Source organism: Polypterus senegalus, chromosome 4 (assembly GCF_016835505.1).
Source record: "Polypterus senegalus isolate Bchr_013 chromosome 4, ASM1683550v1, whole genome shotgun sequence".
Classification (NCBI taxonomy): Eukaryota; Metazoa; Chordata; class Cladistia; order Polypteriformes; family Polypteridae; genus Polypterus; species Polypterus senegalus.
Window position 1 is genome coordinate 982,724 of NC_053157.1, and position 20,527 is coordinate 1,003,250.

Below are 20,527 nucleotides of genomic sequence, written 5' to 3' on the forward strand. Positions count from 1 at the left end.
AAATAGTCTACTACTACCATCAGTGCGGTCTTCCTCGAGCTGGTGATAGGAAATGGCCCCATTAGGTCGACTCCCAAAGTCTCTCCTGGTCCATCTGCGATCGTCGATTGAAGTAATCCCCCGGTTTACCAGGTGGGTTTTTAGTTGTTGGCAGGTGGCACCGTCTTCCGCGTGGTGGCACACGCCTTTTCGGACAGACGGCCACCACGCAACCCCAGAATCTTTAATAAAGTTTTTGTCCTTCCAAGGTGACCCCCTAAAGGACTGTCATGGTAGTGCTTCAGGAAGTCGGGGACGCGCTCTTCGGGACCACCAGTTGATGTTGCAGACCCCAAGGGTGGATGGAATAGTCCTGTACAAGACCCTTGGAGGTCCACAAAGTGTACCGGTCAGTTAGCTGTTGCTCCAGCCCTTCCCTGATGTTCTGGCAGAATGGACTGGTAGCTTGTGCTTGGGCTAGGTCTTCAAGGCTCCTTGGCAGAGGGAGGATCATCTTTTCGCCTCTGCCAAACACACCATCCCGGCGGCTCCGATACCCTAGATAGTGCATCCGGCACGATGTTACCACAGCCCTTCCGGTAAGTCACCCTGAACGTAAAATTCTGGAGGCGGAGGACCCACCTGGTCAGGCGGAGGAGGTCTTGGGTGATTGAACACCCAGGTCAGAGCGTGATGGTCGGTGTACACTTGAATTCAACCCCCTCCAAATAATGTCTCCATTTCTCCACAGCCCACGACAGCCAAACACTCCTTCTCAGCTGTCGAGTAGTTCAGCTCAGCGCCGCGCAAACTCGTGAGGCGTGCTGATGACATGTTCAGCCTGGTTAATTCTTTGAGTGAGCACGGCGCCGAGCCCCAGGTTGCTGGCATCTGTCTGTACCTGGAAGGTGAGCTGTGGATCCGGTTGGGCCAGAACGGGTGGCTCTTGTAGGTGGCTCTTTAGTCGCTCGACCGCGTCCTGGCATTCTGTCGTCCACTCCCACGGGACATCTTTTTTCCTAAGCTGGTTCAAGGGAGCGCTATATCTGCCATCCGGGAATAAACTTATGGTACCACCCACTAACCCAAAGAAAGCGTTAACGACTTCAAATCTGTGGGCGTGGGGTACTCCCGGATAGCCAAGGTCTTCGGGGTCTACAGCGACCCCTCCGATGAAAGAATGTGCCCGAGGAAGCGTATGTGGGGTTGAATGAAGGTACACTTCTTCGTGTTCAGCGTAAGGTGCTTGATGAAATCGCTGGAAAATGGTGTCTAAATCCGGAGATGTTGATTTATAGAAGGGAGTAAACAATGGCGTCATCGATGTACACGAAGCAGATCTTGCCTATCAACCCCCTCAGAACCTGCTCCATGAGCCGCTGGAAAGTGGCCCCAGCATTTTTAAGCCCAAAGGCATGACATTGAACTGGAACAGGCCTTCAGGGGTGATGACTGCCGTCTTCTTTACTCCCCTCGTCCATCGGCACCTGCCAATAGCCACTGCGGAGATCTAAGGTGCTAAATACTGCAGCTCCATGCAGTGACTCCAGGATTTCATGAACCAGGGGCATGGGATATGCGTCCAGGCTCGTCTTCTCGTTAACCCCCCTGTAGTCCACACAGAAACGATAGGAATTATCCGACTTCTTCACGAGGACCACAGGGGACGCCCAGGAGGAGGAAGATGGTTCTATTATTCCCTCGGCGAGCATCCGATCGAGGTGTTCTTTAATGACGCCCCTCTTCAGTGGAGAAATCCGGTAGGCTCGGTGCCTTATAGGGACTTCGTCCAAGGTGTGGACCATGTGGGTCACCCCACGGGCAACTCCTAACTTCTCCGTCCACACCTCGGTCCACTTCTTCAGCACCGGCCTCACCTCTTCAGGTTGTCCCTCCACTGGGGCTGCCGAGGTGCTTGCGCCGCTCCTCTCTGCTGCGTAAAACCCGATAAATTCCGAGCCCAGATCTTCTTTGGATTTGAAAATGAATTCTCATATCCCTTTCCCCGGTACCGTATACCCCCTGGGACTGAGATGGATGGTCATCCTCATGGTGGCTAGAGAATCCAGCCCAAGGAGTATGGAACTGACAGGTGCTGGTCCTCCAGGACATACGTATTCATATCCCAGGTGGTGGCGAGTACACTGTACCTCAAGGGGACTCTGCCCAGGGCCTTGTGTTCACTCCCATCCGCCAATACAAATCGGACGGACGGGGCAGATGTTAATTTGTCTGTCGGTCGGCTAATCTTCTCCCACTGGCTTGAGCGGATTAAGGTATGGTGGCTCCGGTATCCACCACGCATCCATCTGCCACCCCGCAGCATCACTGGGACGATCAGAAGGGACGTGCTCGCTTGCATAATGGCGAGATCGGCTTCCGACCGGCAAGGTTTGGCTCGTTGTGGTTTTAGGGGCTGGGTTTCTCGTGTACTGGCCTGAACTTTGTGCCAGTACGTCTTGGAGTTTCCCCAGTCCCGTTCCACTTGGGAGCCTACCCTCACCAAGTCCTCCACCGATCCCACCACCCCCCTGAGACTCCCAGCTAACCACGGGTTACAGGCATTAAGGACGCGGCGAACCACTTCTTCTTCAGCCATAGCCGGCCGCCACTTCAAACACAAAGCCCGGTATTCATAGGCGAAGTCCCGGATGGTTTGTGAAGGTAGTTGCACCATGGACCGCAGCTTGTCCTCCAGTTCGGTCTCGTAGTCTTCGGAAGAAAAGCGCGAGGAAAGATCGACGAAAGGATCCCCAGTCGAAAATGGTCTTCTTGGCGTCAGCCACCAGCTCCGCACGGTCCCGAGAGGGATGTCCCTATCACCCCAATTAGCTCTTCCGGGGTTAGAGGGTTAACGGCCAGGTACGCCTCCCCGTCCTCCACAAAGTTCAGGACATCATCGACATTATAGGGAGCCCCTAACTTGGGAAAAGACAGGCGCACCCCAGGAACAAATGGCCGATCGAGGCATGCGCTCCCCTCCGAGATACGTGCGGCGTTGATTGACGGGCGACGGTCTTATCTTCTGGAGACACCTTTGGACTTCCCCCTGAAGAGAATCTTGCCAGCGTCGATCCCGCCTCTGGAGGCACAACACGATTTCCCGCCCCAGGAGTTGATCTTGCTCGTTGATGTATTCTTTCATTTCCTCCTGGGAGCTGCTGATGCGAGCCCATAAGGCTGCTTGCGGCTCCAGCGTACTTTCGGCAACCTCGCGGATCTTCTCCTCCAGCCGGGTTATTTGTTGCGCCAGATCCTCCCACAGAGGCGAGACGTCCTCCAGGCCTTCCTCTTCAGGTCCACGGTGATCTTGAGGTACAGCGACTGCAAAGAATCCACCACCTCTCGCCCGCTGAACACGCTCTGACCGTGGCGTGCGCGCCCGGCTACTCCATCATCACACCGGCGAAGCAATGGTGTCGTCCTGCTCGGCACGCCCTAAAGACATGATATTTTTGGGGAAAATTTAAAGGCAGACAGTGATCGAATTAAATAAAGATTCCTCAGAGAGGCACCACTTATGTAACGGCCGACCCCTTATTCCCAGCCGGCAGCTACACCTCCAAGACCTGTGGCCTGGATAATTGACTGAGAAACCTTTTCCTGTCAAGCCGTACTCCTACACAGATTAACTTTCCCCACAATCGACGGTTTGAAAAGCAAAGACAATAAGCAGAATGTAAAGGAAACAAGAATAAATGTATTAAATGGGACAAGACCATACAAGACAAATGTACACTCAAATATTCCTCCACCCCAACAATCCCACAGCAAACCCGACAATATATATATATATAAATCCCCTCCCTTGTCCACGTTACATATGACACACACCACACAAACGACAAATGGCTGGCAAACGGAATGATCATGAACTTGAGTCCGATGCGTGAAATAAATGTCCTGAATACGGTACTGATTAATGGCGATAGTAATGTTCAGATTTCCGGCGTTTGGAATAACCTCACCGTGATTCCTCGGCGTGGCGAATGATGATTCGACCCGGGGTCTTCAGCGGTAAGCAGGTTGAAAGGCAGTCCGGATGAATGAAATACAAACTGGATGATAGCGCAATGGAATGAAACGGCAGGCAGGTTGTAATCGTGAAGCGTTATTGGTTGTTCTCCTTCTCTCTCCTCGTGCTGGTCTCCCCTTTCGTCTCCTCCTCTTCTCCTTAAATAATCCGTGACGGCAGTAATTGATTAATTGATATACAGGTGTTTTCCAGGTAAGTGATTGTGAACTCCTCCCATCATCCGTCCTCCTTTACGGGGACAACATTAACTGATATCCTTAATGTGTCAGGAAATTACTGGTGTTATCCAAAAATATCTTAAAAAGATTTGTTTTGAGGTAATTGATGGTAGAGTCAGGATGGCCGAGTGGTCTAAGGCGCCAGACTCAAGGACTTCAGGTCTTTCCCCATTCTCAGGGTCTTCTGGTCTCCCTATGGAGACGTGGGTTCAAATCCCACTCCTGACACAATTTTCTTCTACCATGGAGTATTTTCAGTACGTTCCTCAGAAGGAGCAATGAAACTTCGGCAATGGTATTGGATCTTCTTCGATAATGGTTATTGTCCAACAAGGTTCAGTTTATAATGCACTCAACAAATGTTCTACCTGAATCTGACGTGCACAATCCCAACTTAATCGAAGTTTCTTGAAAAAATGGAATTCCTTAATGTGTCGGAAAATTACTGGTGTTACCCAAAAATATCTTAAAAGATTTGTTTTAATTGAGTGATGGCTGAGTCAGGATGGCGAGTGGTCTAAGGCCCAGACTTAAGGACTTTCAGGTCTTTCCCCATTCTCAGGGTCTTCTGGTCTCCCTATGGAGACGTGGGTTCAAATCCCACTCCTGACACAATTTTCTTCTACCATGGAGTATTTTCAGTACGTTCCTCAGAAGGAGCAATGAAACTTCGGCAATGGTATTGGATCTTCTTCGATAATGGTTATTGTCCAATAACAGTGCAGTTTATAATGGACTCAATAAATGTTCTACCTGAATCTGACGTGCACAATCCCAACTTAATCCAAGTTTCTTGAAAAAATAGAATTCCTTAATGTGTCAGGAAATTACTGGTGTTATCCAAAAATATCTTAAAAAGATTTGTTTTAAGGTGAGGTGATGGCTGAGTCAGGATGGCCGAGTGGTCTATGGTGCCAGACTTAAGGATTTCAGGTCTTTCCCCATTCTCAGGGTCTTCTGGTCTCCCTATGGAGACGTGGGTTCAAATCCCACTCCTGACACCATTTTCTTTTACCATGGAGCATTTTCAGTACGTTCCTGAGAAAGAGCAATGAATCTTCTGCAATGGTATTGTATCTTCTTCGATAGTGGTTATTGTCCAATAACAGTTCCGTTTTTAATGAGTCAATAAATGTTCTACTTGAATCTGACGTGCACAATCCCAACTTAATCGAAGTTTCTTGAAAAAATGGAATTCCTTAATGTGTCGGAAAATTACTGGTGTTACCCAAAAATATCTTTAAAAGATTTGTTTTAATTGAGGTGATGGCTGAGTCAGGATGGCCGAGTGGTCTATGGTGCCAGACTTAAGGATTTCAGGTCTTTCCCCATTCTCAGGGTCTTCTGGTCTCCCTATGGAGACGTGGGTTCAAATCCCACTCCTGACACCATTTTCTTTTACCATGGAGCATTTTCAGTACGTTCCTGAGAAAGAGCAATGAATCTTCTACCCCAGTGAATCAGGAAGTCACTGATTTCAGCTGGAAACTTCCAATTCACTCCAATCACTTTCAGTGGGAAACTCGCTTCAGTTACGTTGTTTCACGTTCATTTCCAGGGGTGCCAACAATTGGGGCACAAGTGGCTTTGTTAAAAGTGTCAATGTCTTTGTTTTTCTGTGAATGAACTTGTTTCAATTCAAAGTCAGACGGTTCTCATTTTCTCAGTGCAAGATGGCGGTTCGGACGATGGCGATTTGTTTCTTACCCTCCTTACTATTTATTACAAGGGGTGCCAATAAAAGAGGAGAGCTCTGTATTGAACTTTCTAAAATGGCCAGGAATAAAGAAGAGGATTTCAGGACATTAACAGCTCCAGTACAGAAGGGGGCAGTAATGCAGCATCGAGTGTGAAAACTGGCAATGAAGAAGAAGAAGAAGAAGAAGAAGAAGAAGAAGAAGAAGAGGAAGACTCAGCCAGTGGTTACTGGAAGTTGTTTGGTTGGCGATTTCGTCATTTTTGGGTTCATTTGGAATTTTCTGGGCGTTTGCTTCTGCTTTAGGATTTCGCTTGTAGTTTCCATTTGTCTCTCTTGGATCGCCTTTCTTACCTCTTTTTGCTTTTTTCAGCATTCTGTTACGTCTTTCTGTGTTTTCAATTCACATTGACCCGTGTAAATACAATACAACACAGTTTACTTGTTGTAGAGCCCAAAATCACACAGGAAGTGCCGCAATGGGCTTTAACAGACCCTGCCTCTTGACTTCCCCCCAGCCTCGACTCTCTGAGAAGACAAGGAAAAACTCCCAAAAAAAAAACTTTTAGGGAAAAATGGGAGAAACCTCGGGAAAGGCAGTTCAAAGAGAGACCCCAGTCCAGGATGGTTGGGTGTGCAGTGGGTGTCAAAAGAGAAAAGGGGGGTCAATACAATAAAATAAAATACACAGAACAGAACAATTCTTAATACAGCATAATAATAAAGATTTTAGAAGTACGGAGCAGATTTTAACAGTAGATGATATTCCATAATAAGATTTGGATATTTTTAGAGTCCTTCAGACCTCATCCATCAAGCTGCCTCCCCATTTGGCCTTTCCACGGCTGAAACGTTGCTTGGCCAGCCAATCCGATGAAAGGACCCCTCTTTCCCATGATTCCTGTGATCCTCCATCAGGGATGACTTTACCACAGGCAGGCAAACAACTTGGCAGGTGGGCCGTGGCACCAATTGGCACATTTGAGTACCGAGAACAGAAGCAGAAGAGGTGAGGGTGAGTAACAAATTATAACAATCATGTTACTGATGTTTTAGTGCTAATGACTGACAAGAGAGATGAAGTCTGTACAGTTGATCAGCAGCTCTAGTCAGGGTGTGCTAAACTGAAGTAGTGAGTCTTCAGAAGCTGAGACTGAAGGGGCATCTCTTATAGAAGCAGGCAGACCACTCCACAGTTTAGGGGTCCTGTAACTAAAAGCTCGACCTCCTGCTTTTATTTTATTAATCCTTGGAATCCAAAGTAGACGGACATCTTGAGATCTTAATATGCGCTCAGGTTTGTAAGTCATGATAAGTTCAGACAAGTAAGCTGGACCTCAGCCATTTAATGCTTTATATGTTAAAAGAAGGATTTTGAAATCTGCCCTAAACTTAACCGTGAGCCGCTGTAAGGATTTAAGAACTGGAGTTATGTGTTCATATTTTCTTGTTCTTGTAATAATTCCTGCAGCCGCATTTTGGATTAACTGGAGGCTGAATAAAGAACAGTTTGAACAGCCAGTGAACACCGCATTGCAGTAGTCAATACTACTAGAGATAAAGGCAGGAATTAATTTCTCACAATCCTGTTTATTTAGAAAGCACCTTCATTTCCTAACATTTTTAAGATGGAAGAAACATGTTTTGGACGACTTTGTAATATGTGCTTTAAATGACATGCTAGAGTCAAAGATAACTCCTAGATTGCGGGCTGATTCAGTAAAATTAATTGGGATTCCGACTGAGTTAAATGATGACAAAATATAGCTGTGATCAGCGTCACTCCCTCCAACAATTAACATCTCTGTCTTATTGGTATTTAAAGACAAGTAGTTCTCATTCATCCACTCCTTTAATTCACTAACACAATTAATTAAAGACAACATCGGAGAAACTTCATTTGATTTAAATGAAAGGTATAACTGGGTGTCATCTGCATACGAGTGAAAATTAACATAAAATGAGAGATCCCAGTGGACGCCTGTAAAGTGACAACATTAAAGGTCCCAGTCCTGAGCGCTGCAGGACGCCATATTGAACTTCTGTGTATAACGATGGAGTCCTGTCAGCACATTTCTGTACATACTGCAATCGATTTGATAAATAAGAACTGAACCAAGCGAGCACGGGGCCTGTAAGCCCAACATCGTTTTTTAGCCTGTGCAGTAAAATCGAACGGTCAATGGTGTCAAATGCTGCGCTTAAGTCTAACAACATCATCACAGTGGAGTTTCCTTCGTCAGAGGATATCAAAATGTCATTTACAACCCGTGTTAGTGCCGTTTCTGTACTATGGCCAGTGCAAAAGCCAGACTGGAATTTCTCAAATAAATTGTAACGCGTAAGGTGTGACTGAAGCTGACTGGCGACTACTTTCTCTAGTATTTTAGAGAGAAATGGTAAGTTTGAAATAGGCCTATAATTATATAGTATGTGTGTGTCGAGGTCTGACTTTTTAAGTAAAGGTTTAATGACTGACACTTTTAGTGCATCAGGTAATGAACTATTGATAACGGTTAGAATAGGCGCTGCAAGAACATCCATGGCACTTATTACTAGTTTTGTTGGCACTGGATCAGGGAACAAGTAGTGGGCTTCATTTTAGTAATTAAAGTTAAGACTTCTTTGTGAGTTACAGGACTAAAGTGCTGAATGCAATGTGCGACAGGGTCTGCTAAGCTAGTATGCGGTTTGTACTGTGATGCTGAGATCTGGGGTCTTATATTTTTAATTTTCTCATTGAAGAAGTTCATAAAGTCTGTACTGCTAATATCTGATGGTATTTTGCACTGTTGATCTGAATTCCCATTTGTTAATTTAGCCACTGCTCTAAAAAGTACCCTAGGATTTTTATTATTGCTATCTATTAATGTAGAATAGCATTCTGAGCGAGCTTTAAAGAGAGCTTTTTTTATATTTTTTAACACTCTCTGTCCATGCAATTTGAAAGACATGTAGCTTTGTTGTTCTCCATCTGCGCTCCAGTTTTCGACACTCTAATTTAAGAGCTCGAGTGTTTTCATTAAACCAGGGTGTGTTTCTATGTGCTTTGATCACTTTTATTTTAAGGGGAGCCACTGCGTCCAGAGCATCTCTCAAGGTCACATTATAATGTGATGTCAGCTGATCTAAATGGTTTTCAACAATTACACTCGACTTATTCAAGGTATCTATAAATTGTGAAGTAGAATTACAATCTCGATGTCGCGCTGTCTGTTTTAATCTGTGAGTGCGTTGGCAAGGGCAGAACTAAATCAAATGTGATTAAGAAGTGAACGGAAATAACTTCATTTAATGGAGTAATATTTCAATTTTGAATTTCAACTTTGTAAGTTATAATTAAATCTAATGTGTGGTTATGATTATGAGTTGGACCTTTGACAATCTGACAAAATCCAAATCTGACAAACAAGTACAACATTTGCTGAAAGTGTCAGTTTCCACTTCAATGTGTACATTAAAATCCCCCATCAGAACTACGTGATCATAATTTATATCCAAATCAGATAGAAGGTTGCTAAATTCAGAGAATTTAGTCTCTCTGGGACTTCCATGGCAGATTTTTCACGGTTTAACCTCCCTTGTGATTCATTTTTATACATTTATGGACTCGTAGTCTTTCTGGACTTCCAAGGCCCAGCTGCCCATTTTGTAGCCTGCCGGTAGATTTCTGGGGCAGGCTGGCCTGGCATGAGCTTCTTCTGGGTCACCCAGTGGAGGTTCCAGGGCTGCTATCTGGCTGTTTTGAGGTCTCCCTTTTTGCCGAGTTTGCGTTTCTAATTTACAATGAGTGGAAGTCGTAAGTATCTGACGATCTCCTCTCGCTAGTCATTTCTCTGTTGTTGTTGTTACACTCCATTTCAGGGCGTGCGTGTGTGGCATGTCGATTAGCCAGCTGTCTATTAAGATTTGGATTGGATGTGACGAGGGTGGACAGGATTAGAAATGAGCACATTAGAGGGTCAGCTCATGTGGGAAAGTCAGAGTCAGAGAGGCGAGGTGGCATTGGTGTGGACGTGTGCAGAGGAGAGATGAGGGGTTTAATGAGAGAAGGGTGCTACGGACAGAGCTGCCAGGGAAGAGGAGAAGAGGAAGGCCTAAGAGGTCTATGGATGTGGTGAGAGAGGACATGCAGGTGATGGGGGTGACAGAACAAGATGACGAGGACAGGAAGAGATGGATGAAGATGATCCGCTGTGGTGACCCCTAATGGGAGCAGCCGAAAGAAGAAGAAGAAGAATTGTCCCATTTTTTACATTTCTTTCCGTTATTTTAGTAATTGTGCACTACATCTTTAAATGACCTCGTGTGCTTTGTGGGTGGGGCTAAAAGAGGCGGGGCCACTGTGACCTCACCAGCTCAGCAGGCCACCATTTTGCTTTTGTCAGGTGGAGTTGCTTTGGGAGTTTCTCTTTCTTTCTGTTTGTATTTCTGGATTTTTCGGATGTTCTTTTTGGCTCTGAACTAGGATTTCATTTTTGGATTAACGTACTGGGATTTGTTTGCTTTTCAGTTTATTCTTACATTTTTCCTCTTTAATTAATTAATGCTTTTCTTTTTTAAAGATTCTTTGTCTCTGCTCCTTATAAGCCATATAAGTTTTTGACGGTTCTTCTCTCTCATGGGGGCTTTTGTGTCGTTTTTGGGCCTGTAGAGTGGGGACTGAAACTGAGAAGGTTGAAGGCCTGGTGGCCAGTAAAGCCTCTGGTGTGGGGCTGGGGGTCGAGCTGCAGCTTAAACTGCTGTTAATGTTTAATAGGAATTTGAACGCATTAGAAGTGAGAAGAGCCTGGAAAAGACCAGGAGAGGGCGAGCAGTAAATGAAGAGGCAGAGGGCAGCTTTGGTCAGGCACTTTATTTCTTGAACTTTCAGGAGTGCGTGTCAAGTGTGCTGTTTTGGCTTGCAGATTAGGGACATAGAGGGGACGTTCACCTTCTTTGACACCCCTTTACCTGGAGTCGTAGCGAGACCCAAAACTTAACAAGATCTGAGCTTCAATCAACCCAAACCTCCAAAGGAGGCCATGGAGAAACAGACCCACCTTGAGCTAATGGGGGACACGATTGTGTTCTCTAAAAGTACATCAATAAGTAAAAGAAACTGTAAAGTTTAGGACAGGGGCTTCCATCGTGGGTGACTTATTGGGCTGTGACAAACCTGAGGGCTTCCACTCCTCTGGTATGCTGCTTACATCCATCTTTGTAGACTGACAGCTAAAAGTGGCCGTAATGTCACACAGAGGTGACAGACCTGCAGCCAAACTGTCAACACTTCCGTGACTTGGCAAACATTCACTAAACCGAAAAATGGAAAATAAGCTGAAGTGATACTTTAAGAATTTGACGTCACGTTAAAGACGTTCATACAAAGGAAATCTGAACAAAAAAACAGTCTGGAGGGTCGACACGAATCCCGATTATGAGTCCATGCCTAAGAAGAGCGAGCGTCCCTGTGTTCTTGAAATGCCTTGGAAATCGTCTGCTTCTGCAAAGCCTCTGCTGCTTTTATCGACCGGCAACATCGTCGAGGTTTACATCGCTGAGTCGCTGAGCTTCAGACTCGGCCTTCTGATCTCCATTTACAGAGTCGCCAATCATAGGGTGATAACCTCCATTAATCTGAGGAGTCAAGAGAGGTGACAGCAGTTACCATCGGAGCAGCCACTCTATCTATCTATCTATCTATCTGTCTATTATATAGCGCCTTTCACTCTATCTATCTATCTATCTATCTATCTATCTATCTATCTATCTATCTATCTATCTTTTATATAGCGCCTTTCACTCTATCTATCTATCTATCTATCTATCTATCTATCATTATATAGCGCCTTTCACTCTATCTATCTATCTATCTATCTATCTATCTATCTATCTATCTATCTATTATATGGCGCCTTTCACTCTATCTATCTATCTATGTATTATATAGCGCCTTTCACTCTATCTATCTATCTATCTATCTATCTATTATATGGCGCCTTTCACTCTATCTATCTATCTATTATATAGCACCTTTCACTCTGTCTATCTACAGAAACATATACTTACATATATATATATATATATATATATATATATATATATATATATATAACAGAAACACGTCCAAATCATTTTTCAGCGCTGAACATGACTGGCTGATTAATCTCTGAAGCTCCATTCTAGTTATGAGATGTCAGCTCAGCTTCGTTTATTTTGTGTTTTCTTTTGTTTGTCTTTTTGCCTTCTCGATGTTCGGACACGTCAGTGTGTTGTCTGTCTGTGATTTTCCATAAAACTGAATACTCACATGAAATGTCGGGTAATGTCCTGGTGGGTAGACGTAGACGTATTTGTACACATAATGGCCGTTTTGGAAAATCCGTCCTTTGTAGAATATCTGGAGGAATTAAATGAAAGCAAATAAGATTAGGCACTGAACTCAATTATTGCAGCGTCTCTTGATTTTCGTGTCCTTCCTGAACGTTACGTAGATAAGCTGCCTCTTTAAAAGCCTCGTTCTTGAAAGGACTTTCTGGTGACACACCACATGGACTTTCTCTTGATTTTCTCTTGTAACTGTCATATCATTTCAGTGACTTGAGGCAATCACAGCCCCTTAACTCACTGTGGGCCAGCAGTCGTGTAACGTGACATCCCCAGCAGCTCAGTCTCCATCTATCCATCAGTTATATCATGCCTTTCAAATTGAACTCTCTTTTGTAACAAGCATTAATTACAAGCAGTAAGATTAGATGTGACATGGCATCTGGCTGTGAAACTGAGGGAGCTCACAGCATCTGAAGGCCACTTTACATCTACAACATCTGAGAATGTAGGAGACTCTGAGGACTGTGAAGTGGGATGTGGCAGCACTGCCCCCCTGTGGAGGTCCGTTAAACCCCACCAGAGGGGCAGCTCTCGTGAGGGAGGGCGGAAGAGGCCTGAGAGCGGCCATCAGGAGCGATGGTGAGAGTCGGCTGGAAAAGATTTAGAACGGGCCTGCCTCATACTGTATAATGATGAATGTTCAGTGGCTTTGGAATAATTTGGTTGGTTGATCTAACGGCAGCCATTTTTTGTGCCAGTCTGCTCACCACACACTAGCTGTTAGGTGGTGAGATAGGCAGAGCGATACAGGGGAAGTTTAGGGGGCCAAAAAGATGAGGCTTAGGTGGGCAATTTAGTCAAGACATCCCGATAAGCTCTACTCTTCACAAAGGAATGTCTAACGATCTTTTATGGCCACAGACAGTCAGGACCTCAGTTTCATGTCCCATCCAAAGGACGGCACCATTTTTACAGCACAGTGTCACCATCACTGCACTGGGGCATTGAGACCCACGTACAGACCACAGGCTAAGAGCCCCCTGCTGGCCTCGCCAACACGCTATCTATCTATCTATCTATCTATCTATCTATCTATCTATTATATAGTGCCTTTCATATCTATCTATCTATCTATCTATCTATCTATCTCTCTATCATATAGTGCCTTTCATATCTATCTGTCTATCTATCTATCTATCTATCTATCTATCTATCTATCTATCTATCTATCTATCATATAGTGCCTTTCATATCTATCTATCTATCTATCTATCTATCTATCTATCTATCTATCTATCTATCTATCTATCTATTATATAGTGCCTTTCATATCTATCTATCTATCTATCTATCTATCTATCTATCTATTATATAGTGCATTTCACATTATCTATCTATCTATCTATCTATCTATCTATCTATCTATCTATCTATTTATCTATCTATCTATCATATAGCGCCTTTCACTCTATCTATCTATCTATCTATCTATCTATCTATCTATCTATCTATCTATCCCGCCTACTACGCTATACTATCTATCTATCTATCTATCTATCTATTATATAGCGCCTTTCACTTCACTTGCCCGCTAGTCATGTCAGATGATATGAAAGTTTGTTTTTCACCCCAAAGGACCCTCAGCGCTGTGAAGAGTGGAGATAGAAGACGGGTGGGCATCTGGCTGACTGGCACAGTGGCTAATTACAGCAGTGTGATGACCCAGAGGAATCCCAAATTCAAGTGATGCTATGACTATCTTTTTATTAAATATTTATTTTTTTTTACCCCTGTTTCATCAAAGCATCTGGATCCAGAAGTTTGGAAAGGATTCCGGAACATCTAAAAAAATAAAAACAAAAGACAAAATCAAATGTGAGGCGGCGTTTATTTTGAAATTCTTCTAAAAAGAAGCCAACAGTAAGATGCGCCCGTTGGTTCTTCTTTCCATTCTGGTCCTTGTGTTGTTAACTCTGCTGATGTCATCGCAGCTCAAGTTTCTTGTCACCTGGCCACCGCACACTGAGCAGCGACTTTGTGACAACAGCAAACACTCGACTGCGATGGACGCCAGTAAACAGCAGCCTCAGTCCCTGTGGCGGCCTCCATACCAAAGGATGAAGCCGTCCTCGAGTGTCACTGTATGATGACTAATGGTGACTTCACGTGTCAGTCTGTGACCCCCTGGATGTCCCGAGTTGAAGTCGGCCGAGTGGCAGTAACGCTCCGAGGCCCCTCGCCAGTCTGTGTGGTGCCCGGTGGCCCTGGGCTGATCAGGTGGCGTCTCACAATGTAATGTGTCCGGTGAGGACGTGCGGCCATCTTGCTGGTGGATCTTCGTGAGCGCCCCCTGTTGTAATTTGTTTGCATTTTCGGTTTGTTTCTGCCTTTGACTTTGAGGCATTGAAGTTTTTTCGTGTTTTCCTGTGTCGACGTTTTGTGGGCCTGCTGCAGTGCTAAGCGGTGTGGCACCAGAGGTCGTCTCATGTGACATCGTCACCAGGACACCCTGAAGGTTGGCGTTGGGTACACTTGGCCCGTGACTGTGGGTACTTTCGAGCTCTCCTGAGCTCATTCCTTGTTATTCTGCAGGTTGTGTTTCGTGATTCGTTTAGTGTTCTGTCGAGGCCTGCGCACAGCTTTTTGTGTTTGTTTGTCGACCGCATTTCGTCTCCCAGTCCAAACTAACTGTCACTTACTATGACTGAGGTACGATTAAGTTTAACGCTCAAAAAGGGGGCCAAGACTTAAAAAAGGGGATAAAGTCTCATTAGGGAGAGGGGACCCTCTAAAGTACCAGGCCCCTATAGAGAATGGCATTCTTAATAAACAGCCCAGTTTATTACATAAATCAGTAATGCTATCCAGCCAAACTCATTCTGTGACACGGGCCTCTAACTGTGATGGCAGGCGGCACATGCGGTGGCCCACCGGGACAGGACTTTGCTCGGACGGACCGCTCTCTGTAATTCTGGACGCGGCTCCTTCTCTCGTATCCAAGATGTCTGAGTTGCGCTGATTGATGTTTTATCGGGGGTCCCGTCCAGTGCCAGTTCCTACCTTGTCCTACTGCTGTCAGGGTGGGCTCCAGCTCCAGGGGGCCCAAATTAGACAAAGTGGGTACTGGTAACGGAGGTACGAATCGTTAAACTGCTGTGGGCTGCCCTGAGATGGCATTTCACTTTTTGTCTTTTTTCCAGGTAACACAACAGGCGTTTTTTTAAATCGTTTTTTCTCGTGTTTTCCTATTAAACTTGTTCTCCTTCATCCACCCACACGGTTTGCTGCTGTGATTTTGCCAGTTTTCATTTGAAAGTGAGCTAAGTGGGCGCGGGTGGCGATGAGGTCACTGCTGCTGCACTCTGCCCCTCCGTCCCGTCCCTGCATGGAGTTTGTGTGTTCTCTTCATCTCCAAGGTCCACCAAAGATGGGCAGCTCAGGCGGTTCTGAAGCCTCAGGCCACTTCCTGCTTTGTGCCCAGTGCTGTCAGAATTGGATTAACAGGCTTTGATCAAATTCTGATTTGGCATTAAGTGAATGAAGCCAACCTACCATCATTGCTGAAGCTGCGCTTACAAGAAAGATGCACACAATTATAGTCTTCATCATGCCACCCTGTCAAAAGAAGAGTCGTTCAGTAAATTCAGAGCCAAAAATCAAAACAAGCCAATCTATCAGATGCTAAAGCACCGAGACCCTTCACAGCAAAGCTGAACACACCAACTGGTCGTCTGTGCAGTTAGGAGAATTCATTAATAACTGAATGTGGGCACAATACCGTCACGGACTGGCACCCCACCTCATGCTGAATCCTGTTGATGCGGAGCCAGGTCTGCAGAATCCGAGTGAAAGTGACAAATGTACAAAGGACAGGGTCCAGCCAATAGGTCTTTGCGCCCGGCGAAGTGTGGGAGTGACGGTGCCCCCCACAGACTGGCACCCCCTTCAGTGTCGTTCCCTGCTCTGCATTCACCATGACTGAGAATGGACCTTCTAGATCGACAGAAAACAAAGTCCTGAATACACAGCACCCCGTGGCACACGGCCACTTTATGGGACATCAGGAGGAAGGAGTCTGAGGGAATCTTCAATGAAAGAAAACAAAAAAGAAACCCGCGTTATGTGATGTGGACGGGCATTTAATAAACCGCCGAGATGAGAGCTGGAGAAACGGGCATCAAGTCTGCCAGGCGAGCGGCTCACTTTAACACTTGAGAAATGGATTAAAGATTTAAAGATGACGCGTGATTGAATGTCAGTCGCATTACATAAAGAAAAAAAATCAAAAGGAGCCACACTGGCATTTGAGGCGACTTTACATACAGCAGCACCCTTAATAACCGTCTGTGACACGGGAGCTCTCACGTCTACCTGTCCATCAACGACTAGTGCATATAGCGCCTTACAGGTGAATCCTGCATTTAGGGCCTTTAATTTCAATCAGTTTAAGTAGTGGATTGCATTTCTATTAATCTATCTATATAGCGCCTTTCACATCTGTCATTAGCTACTGAGGGACTTCATACCAATCTATGTAATATATAGCGCCTTTCATAGCTCTCTGTGGGTTAGTGCCCTTTAATACCAACCTGACCTCTTTATGTCTTGTATTTAGAGTCTGTATATTTATGAATATTAATATATATATAATATATTTAATGTAATGTATACATACTATATATATATATATATATATATATATAGTTCAATGTATTTAACAACCATCTATTTAACAGAGTGTAGTTAATTTGTAGTTAAGTAGCAATTTATCTCTCTATTATGCCCTGCCTTTCATATCTATCTATCTATCTATCTATTATATAGTGCCTTTCATCTATCTATCTATCTATCTATCTATCTATCTATCTATCTATCTATCTATCTATCTATCTATCTATCTATCTATCTATTATATAGCGCCTTTCATATCTATCTATCTATCTATCTATCTATCTATCTATCTATCTATCTATCTATTATATAGCGCCTTTCATATCTATCTATCTATCTATCTATCTATCTATCTATCTATCTATCTATCTATCTATTATATAGCGCCTTTCATATCTATCTATCTATCTATCTATCTATCTATCTATCTATCTATCTATCTATTATATAGTGCCTTTCACCTCCAGCCAGTCAGTATGTAGAAGTTTTTACTTTCATTTCTCAAAGTGCCATTTAAAGTTTCCCTACCTTTAGATTTTTCTTTCTGTAAATTCAGATGAAGTGACTCAGAGTTTTGCCCAGCATGTCCTGCCCCACTCGTGACCACCCTGGCACTTATATAGTGCCCGTTACCCACCGTCTGAGTGGCCAATTAAACATGTGCTCTTTGCAAGCTGTAAATATTTTTGCTCTTTGTCTGTCAGACGCCTACTCAGCGCTGGCGCCAGCGACGTCCTCATTTTTTCTGGAGCTATTTCAGACCTCGTTCTGTCCGACCCGCACTGGTCACTTTCTGCTGCTGCCCCCTAAGATGACACATAATGAGGGTGTTGACTGCTGAAGGACCACTTATTAATGATTACTGCAGACGATGGCTGACTTCCTGTAGGTGATGCTGGTGGATTTGGCTCCTGATTTGTGGAATTTGTGCTAATTTCAGTGTCCTCTTCCTCCTCCTCCTCCTCCTCAGTCTCTTCAAGTTGTCCACTAAAATGCTGATCTCTTTTGGTGCACTGACAAATGAAATCCTGCCATTCTTCTTCATCACCTTCCTCTTCCTCCTCCTCCTCCTCTTGTTTATTCGTGTCATTTCTCAGTCATTGCTCTTCGTCTTCTCCTTCTTTGTAATTATGAAGTTGATGTAAGTTTAGCTCTACAGTAGCCCCTGTGGCTCAGTGGTTAGTGCTGTGGCTGTGCACTTTTAAGACCCTGAGTTTGACCCCCCAGTGGTCTCAGCCTCTGCCCGACCACAGAACGTTTCTCTCATATCTTTCACTGAAGCCTCTTCGGCCATTTGGTGCCCGGACTCTGGGTGGCCAGCGTGTTAGAAACAGCACATCATCCCCACACCCTTCAGATAATGTCATCCTGTGCTGTGAAAAAATATTTGCCCCCTTCGTACTGTCCTCTGTTTTTGTATTTTTGGTGTCACAAGTTTAGATAAAGAGAACCCGAGTAAACATCTGATGCCCCCTTTGTAAATCACGACATCTTCTGCTTAGTAAGACTTTCAGTTGTGAACTGCTGGGTAAGAAGAGCTGAACACAAAGCACCAGTAAAGTGACTGTGAAGGACTTCGTGGAAAGTCGAGTGACATGTGTCACCTTTAAGCGTGAAGTTACTGTCACACGCCATACCACAGGGGTGAACGATGCTGTGTAAGTGGGATGAAGAATTAAAGAAGCCTTTGTTAAGGTCTGCTTACAGCACATGGCAGCACACGTGTAATCGGTGTGTGTTTGTGCCACCTAAATGAAAGTGTCACCTTACATTTACGTCCCCAAGTTACCCCACCCCTGAACTGCCTGCGTGAAAAGGTAATTGCCCCCTGAGTTCCTCACTCAAACATCTGGCCAAAGCTCATTGATAATTTGATTTTGATGACTGAACACAGACAGCCCCCTTGAATCTGAAGCCCCCTCACATACTGACCTGCACCACAGCAGTGAAGGTGTCACCTTAAGGTGTCTACAATAACAAAGGGTCCTGATGAAATCCACAAGGAATTAGTTAATAAAATCAAGAAAAGTGTTTGACAATGACAGTCACTGTCTTTAGAGGAAGATTGAGGGGTCTCAATGAAGAGGTCAGCCATCCAAAAAGACCCCAAAGGCACAGTGATGGATGATTCCAGAAGTCTAAGAAGGCTTAGAAAGAGTCGTCCTACGGCATGGAGCTTCAACATTCGGGGGGCTCCTCCACGTAAACCTCGATTTTTCACTCATTTCCTTCTCACGGTGGTCAGGTTTACAACATAAATGGAATAAATGAGGACGGGAGGAGAACTGAAATGAAGACATCAGCAGGATAAAACTTCATCCAGCAAGTCACCCTCAGTGAGGCGTATTGTCATTCAAAACACTTGAAGGGGCGCTGGGTGTAAAGGGGCGTCCAGCAGAGGGCACACTCACTACATCTATCTATCTATCTATCTATCTATTATATAGTGCCTTTCACTCTATCTATCTATCGATCTATCTATCTATCATATAGTGCCTTTCACTCTATCTATCTATCTATCTATCTATTATATAGTGCCTTTCACTCTATCTATCTATCGATCTATCTATCTATCATATAGTGCCTTTCACTCTATCTATCTATCTATCTCTATTATATTGTATAGTGCCTTTAAAAGCCATGTGAGTATTTTATACAATTTGAATTATCTAGACATTATATAGTGCCTTTCATTCCTGCCTACCTATTATATAGTTTCTTCCATATCTATTTATCTGTTATACAGCACTTTCAATGAAAGTAATCTTTCCATTAACTATATAGTGCCTTTCATATCCCATTATATTTTAAATGGCACCTATCATATTTATCCATCCATCCATTTTCTAACCCGCTGAATCCGAATACAGGGTCACGGGGGTCTGCCGGAGCCAATCCCAGCCAACACAGGGCACAAGGCAGGAACCAATCCTGGGCAGGGTGCCAACCCACCGCAGGACACACACAAACACACCCACACACCAATCACACACTAGGGCCAATTCAGAATCGCCAATCCACCTAACCTGCATGTGATTGTGGGAGGAAACCGGAGCGCCTGGAGGAAACCCACGCAGACACGGGGAGAACATGCAAACTCCACGCAGGGAGGACCCGGGAAGCGAACCCAAGTCCCCTAACTGCGAGGCAGCAGCGCTACCACTGCGCCACCGTGCCGCCCTCCTATCATATTTATTTACTTATTATTTAATGTCTTTAATGGTCACCTGACTTTATATAGCACTGCTTATATCTGTCTGATTATTTTCTAGAACACATTTATTTAGATTTATGGAACATTTTCATTACATTATACAGTTTATATATGGTGTATTATTTTGTATCAATATCTCTATATATCTGTATGCCAGAGAAAGCACAGCTACATATCAAGAGCTTTACTAAGAGGAGCTGCAGACAAACAGCGTGGACTCAGTGAGGACAGACAGGTGTCCCGTGACCTTTAGGACCAGCACAGCCATCTTGTTTGTCAGGTCAGTGACTGCAGCCTTTAATGACAACTTGGATATTTAAAACGTGTTTGTCACTGTGAGCTCCGCCCACTCACTGAACTGAAAGTGGGAGGTCAGTTCCAGTCTGCCTACCGATTGGCTA

At 44.5% G+C, this 20,527-nt stretch overlaps 3 non-coding genes across 3 annotated transcripts; all 3 read left to right on the forward strand.

Moving 5' to 3' along the window:
* The first annotated feature begins 4,347 nt into the window (after positions 1 to 4,347).
* On the forward strand, positions 4,348 to 4,461 carry trnal-caa. The gene is made up of 2 exons: positions 4,348 to 4,385; positions 4,416 to 4,461. It is a non-coding gene; the product is annotated as a tRNA-Leu (tRNA).
* Positions 4,462 to 5,120: 659 nt separating this feature from the next.
* trnal-uaa lies at positions 5,121 to 5,234 on the forward strand. The gene is made up of 2 exons: positions 5,121 to 5,158; positions 5,189 to 5,234. It is a non-coding gene; the product is annotated as a tRNA-Leu (tRNA).
* Positions 5,235 to 5,507: 273 nt separating this feature from the next.
* On the forward strand, positions 5,508 to 5,621 carry trnal-uaa. The gene is made up of 2 exons: positions 5,508 to 5,545; positions 5,576 to 5,621. It is a non-coding gene; the product is annotated as a tRNA-Leu (tRNA).
* The last annotated feature ends 14,906 nt before the right edge of the window (positions 5,622 to 20,527 follow it).